Source organism: Lynx canadensis, chromosome A3, assembly GCF_007474595.2.
Source record: "Lynx canadensis isolate LIC74 chromosome A3, mLynCan4.pri.v2, whole genome shotgun sequence".
NCBI lineage: Eukaryota > Metazoa > Chordata > Mammalia > Carnivora > Felidae > Lynx > Lynx canadensis.
In genome coordinates, this window is record NC_044305.1 from 44,541,761 (window position 1) to 44,556,326 (window position 14,566).

General features: G+C 40.5%; 1 protein-coding gene across 1 annotated transcript in view; it reads left to right on the plus strand.

The window, feature by feature from the left end:
• The window catches only part of RIN2 (Ras and Rab interactor 2), a 226,817-nt gene that overhangs the window by 121,656 nt on the left and 90,595 nt on the right, over positions 1-14,566 (plus strand). The window lies entirely within an intron of this gene.

Sequence of the window (14,566 nt, forward strand, 5' to 3'; positions counted from 1 at the left end):
TCTTCCAGGAGTGCCTGGGTGAGCCTGCCCTGTGCCATGTACAAGTTGGTAGAGTTCTCTGTTTCTCAGTGACTGCTTCCCAGCCTCCTTTGCCCCCAGGACAGGAGAACAGTTGGTCTTAAATGACCAGGAAAAAAATACGTTTGGACTCCAGGGATCCTGCCCTCCTGTGTTTCCCAACCGCTCCCTTCTGCGGGGACATGCTCTGAGCCTGGGCTCACAAACCAGCTGGGAAGTTTGAGGGCACAGTTCAGCAGCAGAGGCTAAGTTTGAGAAATCCTTTTTTGGTCATTTTGAATGGTTTGGATAACAGGTGCATCATGTTTCAGACCTTTCAGAGAAGCCATAGAAGAGAGCTCTCTGGCACCATAAAGAATAGAGTGTGACTAGTTTTGAAGAAACCTGATTGCTAAAATGTGACTGTACAAAATAGATAAACCAGAGGTGATGATTCACTTCACCCTGACTGCCTTCCCTTAACTATCAGTCTTTCCTCAGCATTTGAAATGTTATTCTGTTTTCAAAAATTCTGTCTGCAGGCAGATTTTCAATCATCCAGAAGTGGTGCAATTGAACACCTTGGGTGATTCCCAGCATTCAAACTTCCAGACTATTCTTGGTGTGGAGAGTCATTTCTTTCAGGCACAGTCCAGTAAAGCAATTCACTGTTGTGTGACCGTGGACAGAGATGGCAGGGGCTTGAAAAGTAATGAATGGAACCAAAATCACATTTTAGTCAGTAATTTCATTGGACAAATCCTTACGTGGCTCTGTGGACACTTAAAAGCCAAAGGTATGAGCACCACACCCTTAATCTTTTAGCATGCCCCCTGGACAGTGAATGGACATCACCTCACATGCCAGACAGCCAGGGAGGCACCATGTACCAGTCTATACTCAAGAAAGGACTAAGCACCCTGCAGTGAGAACAAAATAGAGATTAGAGATTTGGTCAGAGCAGATGACATATTGATAATTATTCATAATAATGTTGCAAAGCATAGCTGACGTCAGTATTTGGTGTATCTTTTGTTTTCCATAAATAAATTCTTCCCAGATGCTTAAACCTGGAGAGGGCTTAGAGAGGTGCTGTCCCTTGGAAATATGAAGTCAGCTACAGGGGTCATTTTAAATGTTCTAGTAGCCACATTAAAAAAAAAAAAGTGAAATTGATTTTAATAATATGTTTTATTTAACTTAGTATATCTAAAATATTGTCATGTAAATGTGTAATCGATATGAAAGTATGAATCAGATATTCTATATACTTTTTTTTTTTGTACCATGACTTTGAAATCTGGTTTGTACTTTACACTGAGCACATCTCAATTCAGACTAGCCACATTTCAAGTGCTCGGTTGCCACATGTGGCTGGTGGCTGCTGTTTTGGACAGTTGGAGGGCTACATTTTATGTTGTCTAAACCACCTCCTGTTACAGATGGGTAAACTGAGGTCCAGGGTAAACTGAAGTGCCAGGACTGGTTCATCTATAGGACTGATGGGAACTGGACCTGACTTTTTCCTGAGGCACCCTACCCTATGTAGCCCACCCAAGGGGTCCACTCTGATCCCTTTCCCCTTCTTCCAGTGGGATTTCCCAGGAAACTCCATCCAGAGAGGTCATGAGGACAGTAATGTCTCTTTGGAAGAGAGGTTGGCTTTTTTGGATGCACATGCTTGTCTCTCACCATCTGCTCCAGATCCCTCCAGGACACATATCAGTCCCCCAGGGCATGACTTTCTAGGAATGCCATCAAATTATTAGACAGCAGTTCCCAGTTGTGTTTTCAAAAAGCGATGGATTTCATGGTTTTATTGGATAGCTTTTCTAGCACATTTTGGCCATTCATTTCTTTCTTCTTCTTTTTTTTTAAGATTTTTTTAAATGTTTATTTTTTTGAGAGAGAGAGAGAGAGAGCACACAGACATGTGAGTGGGGGAGGGGCAGAGGTGGGGGACAGAAGATTAGTAGCAGGCTCTGTGCTGACAGTGAGCCCAATGCAGGGCTCATGAACCATGAGATCATGAGATCATGACCTGAGCTGAAGCTGGACGCTCAACTGAACCACCCAGTTGTCCCTGGCCATTCATTTCTGATATTAAATATTACATTTTGGGCTGCAACACATTCTCACTTGCTTTAAGGAACTTTTAAAAAAAAAAAAAAACAAAATCAGAAGTAAAATAGATTTCCTTGGTTCCCCTCAACCACATATTTCTCTAGGATTACGTATAACTCTGAGTTTTCATTATCAGTGGGATACCAAGGAGGGAGATGTAGATTTGAAGGAGTATTAAAGGACTATTATGTCAACATATAATTGTCAGAAAGTTAAAACATAACTCTCATACAATATGGAACGAACATCTGTCAAAGCTTTATTCATCCCATGCATGAAACCAGGAAACCAGCATAAATCTGGTTCAAAGAACACTTTGACAAGTGTCATATCTGTAGTGTATACCTGTTAAAAAGTCCTTCTGTAATAAGTTTACCAAGTTAAAAATCAAAACTGGTTAAAGTCCTACAGGCAATAAAACTCTAATCTTTGGGATAATCTTTTTTTTTTTTTTTTTTTGAACAGAAATCTCCAGGCTGACATGTAACCATCCAGTACCCAAGCTGTTCATTAGTTCCACATAGCAAAGTCAAACATAGGTACATCCCCGTAGGTAATTAAATAATCTTTAGGTGATTTTGTTAAATAATGCTCAAGCACAGTGCTCAAAAACAAAAGGGCTCTTCTGCCTGGAAACTTTAAAACCTTCTAATAAACAACTCTTGGGCAAAAGGGGAAATGCAAAATAGAATTACAGAATTTCTAAAAAATAATCAGAACACTATGGCAAAATGGAATTACATAATTTCTAAAAAGTAATTAAAACACTACCTGTTAGAGGGGTGCCTGGGTGGCGCAGTCGGTTAAGCGTCCGACTTCAGCCAGGTCACGATCTCGCGGTCCGTGAGTTCGAGCCCCGCGTCAGGCTCTGGGCTGATGGCTCAGAGCCTGGAGCCTGTTTCCGATTCTGTGTCTCCCTCTCTCTCTGCCCCTCCCCCGTTCATGCTCTGTCTCTCTCTGTCCCAAAAATAAATAAACGTTGAAAAAAAAAAATTAAAAAAAAAAAAAACACTACCTGTTAGAATCCATGTCATATATTTAAAGCAGAGGTCAGAGGAAAATTCATAGCATTAAACATGTCAAAAAAGACATGTCCCACCCACCTTTTGGCCTTATTTTCAAGTTTTAAATAGTGTTCTTTATTAACACTGAAATGGCTTATTCCCTGCCTCTTCTATGACCCTCCCCTTTCCTCGTCCCCATCTTTCTCCAACCAGGGATTGTGCCTTTAAAGAGTGTATTTCTTCAGTGAGGTCATAGAACCATGGGAAAGCTTGCTCTGACTTTGATTTAGAGGTGATTTCTCCTTAGAGGAGAAACTTCCTGTTCACTGGGGAATCAAAGATATATTAATAGCATTAATTTCTGGACTCTTTTTCATAATGGAAAAGCCTCACAATGATATTTTGGATATTGCTCTGATACTTAAAGTCAAATACCAGAGGCTGATAAAATCCTTGCGTGTAAGTTTTACGGACTGAGGTGCCAATGTATGTGGAGCCTAATTTCCCAGGATAGATTTTCTTTCAAACATCTTTACATGGTAAGCAAAAACTATGTTCACAACAAATTTGAAGCTCTATTATCTATTGCTATATAACTAATTGCCCCCACACCTTAGTGACTTAAAACAAGTGTCTGTACCTCACTGTTTCTGGAGGTCAGAAACCTAGGCTTGTTTAATGGAGTGCCTCTGGTGCTGGGTCACTACGAGATCACTGCCGAGTTGTTGGCTGGGCTGTATTCTCATCAGGTGGCTCAAACGGAGAGCCTACTTCAAACTCACTTGGCAGGTGTCTATCCCTCTCCACAGGGCTGGCCTCAGGACAAGGCAGATGGCTTCCCCCCAAGGTGAGCCATATAGGAGAAAACAAGAGAGACAAAAGCTAGAGTCTGTTTATAACCTGATCTTGAGAGTGATGCCCCATTACTTCTGCCGTGTTCTGTTTGTTAGAAGCCAGTCAGGTAATCCAGCCCTAACTCAAGGGGGCATCACTCAAAGGTGTGACTACAAGGATGTCTTGAGTTTGCCAGCCATCTTAGAGACAAAGACATAGGCAAATAGTTTAGTTACAAAGTCAAAAACCTACAGGGCCAGACAGAATGATGGGAGTGAAATGAATAAGTGGGCCTGTCTGGTGTTGGGCAGGTAGTTTTGGTGGGAACACAACTGGCGGGAGGGCACCATACCCTACCAGGAGGGGGATGCTGCTAACTCAGTTCCAGCCAGATGCTGTCACAAGAGAATGAATCTGGGTCCTCTGATGTTTTTCAAGAGAGGCCAGAAATCTAGATTTTTATGTAAGAGAAACCCAATTTGTTTCAAATTTTAAAGATTTTATTTTTTTAAAGTAATCTCTACACTCAACATGGGGCTCAAATTCACAACCCTGAGATCAAGAGTCACATGCTCTATGACTGAGCCAGCCAGGTGTCCCAAGAACCTTTAAAAGTACAGTGAGGATGGAAGAAAATGCTTCTGAGGACAGGCTCTGATCTGGGGTCTATCAGTTTGAACTCCTACTTAGTTAGCTGGAAGAAAGATCAGGAATGTGGAAAGTTCAGTCTCCTAACACTCCTGACCCCCCAGGAGGCTCGGGGGTTGTGCAAAGGATGCAGAGGCCCCAGCGGCTATTTCTCTTGGGGACCTCACATCCAGCAGTGACAGAGCCTGTGAGTTCTGACTGAACCCTGAGATACAGAGGATCATCCATGGATGGACTGAGGGAAACTTAGGCAAAGAGGCAGCAAGTTTCTCCAGGCCTTGACAGTGCCTTGGATCAGCCCATGGTCACCAGGGTCTGTAGGGATCATAAGTTGTAGAAACTCCTCCTCCCACCATCAAGAGCAGCTTCTCATGTTTAGCTGATGGGGCACCAAGAGCCCACTATCCCAGATGTTAAAGGTGTCAAGGGAGGAGCTAGTTTGGGATACAGAGTCTTCTTTCTGCTTTGTCTTATCTTATAAAAAGGAGAATGGCTTGCCAAAAATATCTCTCCTTCCTTCCTTCCTGTAATTCCATTTTGAGTTAATAAGTAGCACTTAACTGGCAGAATGTCAGGTGATAACATTAGTCATTCACAACTTAGTATAAAGTAGGGCTTTATGAACCACTAGCTGAGATCAGCTTCGAGAAGAAATTTGAGTTCATGTGCATTGAGGAGAAGGGGATAGAATAAGGCAAATCGGGATTCCTGAGGGGAAGGATGGACCTCAGGGACCCACTGTGGGTGGGCCAGGCAGCATGGGCACCAGTCACCCAGAGTGGAGAGGATGTCAGGAAGTAATAGGTTGAGATACAGATAATCATATCTTTTGGATAGTCTCCAAACACCATTGCCCTGAACCTGGAGGCTGAGTGGTTCTACATGGGCCCTTTATTTAGGACACATCTTTTACCACCAAAAGAAAAGTGTCTCCATTCACAGCACACTGACACAAAATGTGTGAGCTCTTCCCACACCAAACAATTTATTCCCCAATTCTCTGTGGACACTAGCTGGGCATTCAAGTCTGACACTAAATAAACAGAGTTAGTCTAGACGTCACAGGTTAAGGGCTCATTCCCAGAAGACTGCTCCCACTTCAGATACCAATCACAAGCAGTGAGTTCCCAGATTATCCCCACTTCTGTCCAACCTGACTATAAATCAGTGGCTCCCACAACCCCTCTTTAGGTACAGTAATTCCCTAGAATGGCTCCCAGAACTCAGGGAAACGAATCACCTACTATTACCAGTGTCTTATAAAGGATACAGGTGAATAACTAGATGAAGAGATACATAGAGGAGGTTCTGGAAGGGTCTTGAGCACAGGAGCTTTTGTCCCCATAGAGTTTGGGATGTGCCTCTCTTGGCTTCACCAATCAGAAGCTCTTCAAACCCCTGCATTCAGAGTTTTTATGGAGACTCATTATGTAGGCACAGTTGATTCAATCATAGGCCATTAGTGATTAGCTCCATCCCCAGCCCCACTTTCTTCCCCAGTGGTGGGGTCAGGGGTGGGGCTGAAAATTCCAGCTCTGTAATCACAGGGTTGGTTACCCTGGCTATGAGCCCCCATTCTAAAGCTATCCAGGGGCTACCTGCCACCAGTCATCTCATTACTATAAACCCAGGTATGAACCAAGGGGTCTTGCAGTGAATAACAAAAGATGCTCCTATTACTTCTATCATTTAGGAAATTCCAAGGGTTTTAGAGCTATGTGTCAGGAGGCCCAAGGAGAATGAGAACCATCACAAAGACAAACCCTATAAGCACAAACCATTCCCCTTCAGGTGGCACCGTTAATGGACAGATGGGAGTTTTTGATGACAAATCCAGCCAGTCTGAAAGGCAAAGCACAACCCCATTAGCAATGTCCTGGGAGATACAGATGCTGACATTATCTTCCCAAGCCAGTGTCAGAGTAAAGGGAAGAAAGTGAAGAACAAAGGGCTTTATGTTTAGTTAAAATATGAGGTCTTGCTCTGAGGTCTTGGGAGGAAGAGTCTACCTCAATGCCAGCTTCTTCTCTTCCTTGTCAGTTTGAATTGGAGATTTGCATCATCTGTGCAGGACCAGATGTCGGGTGGAGGCTTCTTTAGCTATAAGATGCATATCCAAGGTTTAAGTTCCTGAAGTTTGGCTGCCATCTGAGTAATAAGGGGGGCCTGGTTTAGTTCCTTCCAAGGAGATTCAAGGGCAGTCTCTGTTTTTACTGATTCCAAATCAGAAGAGTGGGAGTAAATTGGAGACATTAGTTTGGAGAGTTGTAACCGGATTTTCGAGTAAACTAGAAGAAATCAGGATCCAGTCCAAATTATAGGTCTATAACAGAGCCTCAAGAAAATTAACAAGCTTGGAATCTAATATAGATAACAGTGTAAACATAATTTATTTTCTCTGCAATTACCCGCATTTTTAATAGTAAAACTAACTTGTTGCATTCAACTTTGCCTGATTATTTATATAAGTGTAGCAGAGAATAGTGATTGAGAAAGTTTTTTTAAAGACTGCTTTGCTGGAACCTTGCAAATATGTTACCAGGAAGATTTTTACATCTGTCTCAAATGTGACAATCCAGTCAGAGCCTTGGTAATATAGCCAATATTTCCAACTGTGTCCTTTTATAAGAACAGGTTCTCATTGAACTTACATAAATAATTATTTTGTCACAAAAAAACCACTCAAGTTTTTGAATTCTGGAGGCATCAGGTAGGGAGAAAGTACATGTTTCATCTTTCTTCACAAAGGTATATCTCAAGAAATTGTTAATAACTTGAGAGAAAAGAGAAAGGGATTTCCTAAAATCTGGAAGAGCAACACAATAGAAAACCAGTGATATTTTAAACAAGAAATCATAAAAACATAATCAGAATCCTCAGTTTATTTCTTGTTCTGCTTGAATTATTTCCATGCATTCTGGAAATTCTTACCCAGTTTAGTTGTATGATCTGAAAGTTATCTTGTATTCTAGGGTATAAGTCAGATTCCTTTCCATGGAATTTCTCTGAAGATGAAACACATTTGCAGGAATTTTGTAAAAGCCTCTGACTATAGCAATAACTGTAAATGACAAAAACTTAAACATGCCCATTATTAAATATTTGATGAGAATTCATTATAATGGAATTGACAAGGAAATTTGATTACTTCTGTGACATACCACATCTTGAAATAATAAATGACAAGTGATATCATATGAGGACATATCAGAGTTTTGGAACATTCATATTAATAACATTTACCCACACAATGTGACCTAAGAAGGTTTATCATTACTTATTTGACAATGCTTCCCTTGTATTTTAACACATGAAATAAACCTAATTAGCTTAACATCTCTTTTTGTAAGGAGAGAGAACAAATCCTTTGAAATATTCTAGTTGTTCTCTGGAAATTTTCAAAGTGAATTCAAGGTCAAGAAGACTTCATTTAGAATTTGACTTTAGAGAAGTTTGTCAAAAATATTAAAAGGTTTGGACAATTGGCCAAATAGGATCATAGGTCGCCATGAAACAATACATAGTTATCCATTTAACCAAAATGACAAAGACTTCACAGGCAAATACAGAGAGTTAAATAGTCATAAAAAGCCTTAACTTTTTTTTTTTTTTTTTTCATTTTTGGGACAGAGAGAGACAGAGCATGAACGGGGGAGGGGCAGAGAGAGAGGGAGACACAGAATCGGAAACAGGCTCCAGGCTCTGAGCCATCAGCCCAGAGACTGACGCGGGGCTCGAACTCACGGACCGCGAGATGGTGACCTGGCTGAAGTCGGACGCTTAACCGACTGCGCCACCCAGGCGCCCCCTTAACTTTTTTTTAATATTGAAAAGACTCAGGGTGTTTTTTTTTTTTCAAAGTAATCAAAGACCTGATAAAGACACAACAGAATCTTTGTTTTTCTAGCAAATTATGTTAAAGGTAAAGAAAACCTTTGTTTACAATTCCTTATTAAAAGCAGAGCAACAATCTAAGAAAACTGTGTCCCTTTAACAGAGAGAAAGACCAAATTCTAATTTTGTACCAGAGTACTTTTGGTATTAAAGCTCATTGTTAGATATATTTTCATCTTAGCCAGCTTGATCACATTTAAAAATTCCTTTTCAAAGATTCCTTTTCCACAAAACTTTTTTAAGTATTTTTTAAATTTTTATTTATTTTTGAGAGACAGAGCACTAGATGGGGAGAAGCAGAGAGAGGAAGACACAGAATCCGAAGCAGGCTCCAGGCTCTGACCTGTCAGCACAGAGCCTGACGCAGGGCTCGAATCCACAAACCATGAGATCATGACCTGAGCCGAAGTCAGATGTTTAACCAACTGAGCCACCCAGGTGCCCCTTTCCACAAAACTCCTATAACATTTTTTTCTGTATTCAGATGTTGTCCTAAGTTTTCCCTATGTAAATAACAAGCCTCACTTTAGGACAAAATTACTTTTTTTTCCCTCAACAAAAATGTATTTCCATTCCTCATACCTCCTCCTCCTCCCCCCTCCTCCTCCTTCTTCTCCTTCTTATTCATCATCTTCTTCTTCTTTTTTTTTTTTTTTTTTTTTTTTTTTCCAGTCCTGCTCCTTTCTGGCAGCTATCAGTTTGTCCTCTGCTGTTTCTGCTGGGCCTGTTTCTGCTATTTGTTTGTTTGTTTGTTTGTTTTAGATTTCACACATAAGTGAAATCATACAACATTTGTATTTCTCTGCCTGACTTATTTCACTTAGCATAATACCCCTTTAGGTCCATCCACATTGCTGCAAATAGTAAGCTCTCATTCTTTTTTATGGCTGAGTAATAGTCCATTACATATACATATATATATGCACACACACATATATATACACATACACACACACACACTTGTGGATGGACACTTGGGTTACTTCTATATCTTGGTTATTGTAAATAATGCTGCAATAAACATAAAGGTGAATATTATCTTTCTTAAATTAGTAGAGGATTTTTTCTTGGGGGGGGGCGGGTAAATACCCAATGGTGGAATTACTGCCTCATCTGGCATTTCTATTTTTTTGGGGGGGGGAACCTCCATACTTTTTTCCACAGTGGTTGCACCAATTTACATTCCCACCAACAGTGAACTAAAGGGTTCCTTTTTCGCCACATCCTTGCCAACACTTGTTATTTCTAGTCTTTTTGATTTTAGCCATTCTGATAGGTGTGAGGTGATATCTCATTGTGGTTTTGATTTGCATTTTCCTGATGATGAGTGATTTTGAGCATCTTTTCATGTATCTGTTGGCCATCTGTCTGTCTTTGGAGAAATGTCTGCCCATTTTCAATCAGATTGTTTTTTCCTTGTACTTTCTTTTACTGACAGCAAACCTCCTACTTTTCTTGCATATAGACATGTTTCCTTTATTTTTAGTAGCTTTAACTGAATCTATCAATTAGAATTCTTAACCCTTAGGAGCCTGAACTAAGAAGTAAATGGTTGTGAACTGTCTTTTAAACTAGCATTCTAGGGGCGCCTGGGTGGCGCAGTCGGTTAAGTGTCCGACTTCAGCCAGGTCACGATCTCGCGGTCTGTGAGTTCGAGCCCCGCGTCAGGCTCTGGGCTGATGGCTTGGAGCCTGGAGCCTGTTTCCGATTCTGTGTCTCCCTCTCTCTCTGCCCCTCCCCCGTTCATGCTCTGTCTCTCTCTGTCCCAGAAATAAATAAACGTTGAAAAAAAATTAATATAAAAAAAAATAAACTAGCATTCTATAAATTGGCAAATTAATGCATACTTTTTATGATTTTTAGAAATATGCGCTTTTTTTTTAAATTTTTTTTTAATTTATTTTTGAGACAGAGACAGAGCATGAGCAGGGGAGGGGCAGAGATAGAGGAGACACAGAATCTGAAGCAGGCTCCAGGTTCTGAGCTATCAGCACAGGGCCCAATGCGGGGCTTGAACTCACAGACTGTGAGACCGTGACCTGAGCTGAAGTTGGATGTTTAACCAACTGAGCCACTGAGGTGCCCCGAAATATGTGCTTTTTATAGTACATTTTTTTTTTAAAAGCATGAAACATGTTTACTAATGAATCCAAATTTATCTTTTAGTTTCTCTCTATTAAGGAAGCCAAAAGTAGATAAACTTCTGTTTGGTATTTAGTGTTTCATTATTTTATCTTACTTGGAAATGATGTAGATATTGAATGAATTTAACTTAACTCATCACTTAACATAGCAAAACTAAGATTCCATGTTACCAGAAAGATTTGGGGAAACTATTTTAAAAGTTTACCTAAAAACTTCATCTTATTTACATCTATCCAATTTACTTATTCTTAACAATTGTGTTTAGATTACCCACAAAACCTTTCATGAAATATCAGACAAATGTTTCATGAAACATTATTTCAAGTTATTTTTTGCTGGCAAATTTTGTAACGGGATAACACAAACTTAGGAAACCTAAGGTGAGATAAAAGCCTTATATTCAACGTCGATAACTCTAAGACATGTCTTTATTAATTAACAAAGTTAAACTAGCTTTTATTTACCGAAAATCATCCTAGATCACATGAACTTGAAAAACATTTGTGTTAGTTTCTATTGTATTTCTGAGATTTAGAAATGCTTTATTTATGAGCGTTTGTGTTTAAGTCAATTAAATAGAGTCATTTACAAATTAATTTTAACAATGCCATTCAGGGGTAAAAAAATGTCTCACATCTGCAATAGACACACCTAAACATATAAAGGGAGACTTTATAGTGATTGTTTTAAAGTGTTTAGACATGAAACAGGTATGGTATTAAAAACTCACTAGTTTAAAAAGGAAAGTTGGATCCAAACTGTCTTCTGGTCAATGGAATAAGCTAAGGTTACCTGCTCAGATGACTAATTTTTGTTTTTTGTTTTTTTGCTAATATTTATGGACAAGATATAGGATTTTTCATTCATCTAAATTTTAAATATTTTTTTTTTTTATTTTTTTTTCAATGTTTATTTATTTTTGGGACAGAGAGAGACAGAGCATGAACAGGGGAGGGGCAGAGAGAGAGGGAGACACAGTATCGGAAACAGGCTCCAGGCTCCGAGCCATCAGCCCAGAGCCTGACGCGGGGCTCGAACTCACGGACCGCGAGATCGTGACCTGGCTGAAGTCGGACGCTTAACCGACTGCGCCACCCAGGCGCCCCCATTCATCTAAATTTTAAATGATCTTTCCCCATTTTGTTTAACCTCTGATAAGAATTACTTCACTGAGGGTTATGCTTTTAATATTTTCATCTCAAAGTCAGAGGGAAGATGCAGGTTCCTCCAAGAAGAACCTTGGTTTCCTAAGGCCAATAATTTACAAACATTTTGAGATTAAAAAAAAAAAAAGGAGAGGTTTTGGCATTGGTAAAAGGAATAGGTGAACCTTGAATTACCTGAAGCTACATTTCTAGTTTTGTAAAGATTTGTAAGAGAAGGACAGTTGCTTTTAATTTCTCAGAGAACTGGGTTGTAGCTTGGACATTAAGGACTGTGATACCTATCCACCTATGTTGGAATGTTTTATTGTTGTGGTTTTGGTTTTGGTTTTGGTTTCTCTTAGCTATTTACGGGGAAAATGTAGCCGTTTCTCAGTAAATCTGAGTCATATCAATTCTGGGAGGGGCTCACAGAGGGCCCTCCTTCAAAGGTAGATATGGGGTATCTATAAGGTCATTACCTTGGTGGACTTTTGTTTATGATCCTGTAAAGGCAATTCAGACAGAGGACAGCTAGAATGAGTACTCAAATAAAGGAGGATATAGGGAAGTAGTAAGAATTAAGCTAGTCTTATAGTCTTTTTTGTGTTAGGTAATTTTTGTGTCTTTTTAATTTTTTATCAGCATTTTGCAACAACTCAGTGAAGCTAGTTTTGGAATTTTGAAGCTTTTGCTTTAAGTGCACTTCTTAAATGATCTAGTCTAATTGGAATGTTTCCCATTATGGCCACTGTAATTCTAGGTTGTAATTCCCCTGAGGGCTGGCAGCAGTTTGGTAGGACCCTAGCCACAAATGGGATTTAATTCACATTTCTGTCCAGCTAAACCTAACCTCAAATGGGGGTGCAACTCACACTTCTGTCCAGTCTTATTTTGGGGTTCCCAACCTGACAGTTACCAATCCAAGTTCATTAGGACACAGAACAAGCTTAGTAAGATTTTACCATTTTTATAGGTATTTATAGCTTCCAGGGCTATAGTTCTTAGATATAAAGTCAGCAGGTGTGCTGGAAGGTGGGACATGTAACTCTTTGGATTTTAAAGGATCTCATGTAAGCAAATTTTATTGACCTCATGCCTTCTGCTGGACCCAGTCCAGCTCAGATCAGAACCAGTCAGATCCTGGACCCAGTTCGGTTTTTAAATTAGACCCAGTTCAAGCCCTGTTGGTAACCACCACCAGTTCCCAAAGTGGAAAGGGCTGGGGCTTTCCACTCTAAAACCTGGGAATGGCGGTCTGAAAAGCTAGGGGCTTGGCTCTGGGCAGAAGCTTTCACCAGTTCAAACTGATCTGCCTTGTACTGGACCGGGAGCTCCACACAAAAAGAGAGGAGGAACTTACTCATGGTCTTCTTCAGAAGTCATGAGAGACACCATGAACTGAAAGATCAAGGCTACCACACCATGTTTATCATTGTCCACAGGGCATTCCCTTCGGATCCTGTATCTGTCACCAAATCTGTTAAGCAATAAAAATTCAGCTGAGTAATCTAAAAGACCAAATTGGCTGTATTGAATGATTCATGAATTGGGCAGCATCCCATTGTAGCAAATAGAAAGGGGTCCTGTAGAGCTGCAGCAAAGGAAAGGTTTTGAAAGGTAGAGGGAGGGAAAAGGGAAATTATTAGCAAAGAATCCATTTTTTCAGGCAAGGTTGCCCTCCCAAGGGGAACACAGGGGATCCATCAGTGAATTTCTTAGTGCCGACCAGGAAAAATTCCATGTTGACTAGTTGAAGGTTACATTCCACCAGGGGTGGGGGTACAGGTCGCTGAAACTGAACTTAGGTATTAAGTCTTGGTTTTACTGATGTGGGCCCTTAACATAAATGACTCCATTTTGGACCTGTGGTTTTTATTTTAATAGCATGTGTATTAGGTTAGGGAGCAGTTGATACTCTAAATGTGGTCTCTGGACCGGCAGCATTGGCATGGCCCAGAGTTTGTTAGTAAGGCAGTCTTGACTACTAGTTCTTGAGGTGTGGTGTCAGCTTCCAACATTGGCCTCACCTGGAAACTTCTTAGAAATGTAGATTGTTGGATTCCACCCCAGACCTCATGATTCACACACAGGGGTGTCCAGCCATCTGTGTTTTAATAAGACTGCCAGGGGATTCATGTTTGGGAACTGCCATACTCTATTTGAATGAATAGACAGGATGGTACAAAAAGCATGGAAATGTCTGCGTTCTAGAGCTGATTTCATGTTCTTGTCTGGAAAATGGATTCTATCACCTTCCCAGCTGGGTTGTGAGCATCAATCTGTTCAGAGGTAGTATTTTGATTCTTTCAGTCATTACCCCCTTTACAGGTGTGGGTATGATTGCCCCTGTCTGATACGATGTTCTATTTTGTTTTCTGTTGCTTCCTCAAGACACCTCCACGTTTCATTTTCTCTCTCAAGAGCGGCTGCACACAGACACACTAGTGGAGACCCTCAGAGGCAGGATGACTCAGCTGCTCAGAGCTTTGTAATGGACAGAAGCAAAATTGCCCCATTGAGCCCCTGGTTGTTGCAACACCTGATGTTGCCACTTACCCTCAGGTGCTCAAACTTTCTCTGTGCTAAGGATCAGAGATGTGGGCCCCTCCCCTCCTCAGCAAAAGCTTGGGAGAAATGAATTCAGACTCTACTGTTGGTATGCACTGCCATTTACCAGAGGAACAGAAGAACAAGCAGAAGCAACATGTCCTTTACTAAATGCCCAGCATTTTGGTGAAAACTACTGTTTTGGTGCCACTCCATAGGCACAACCTA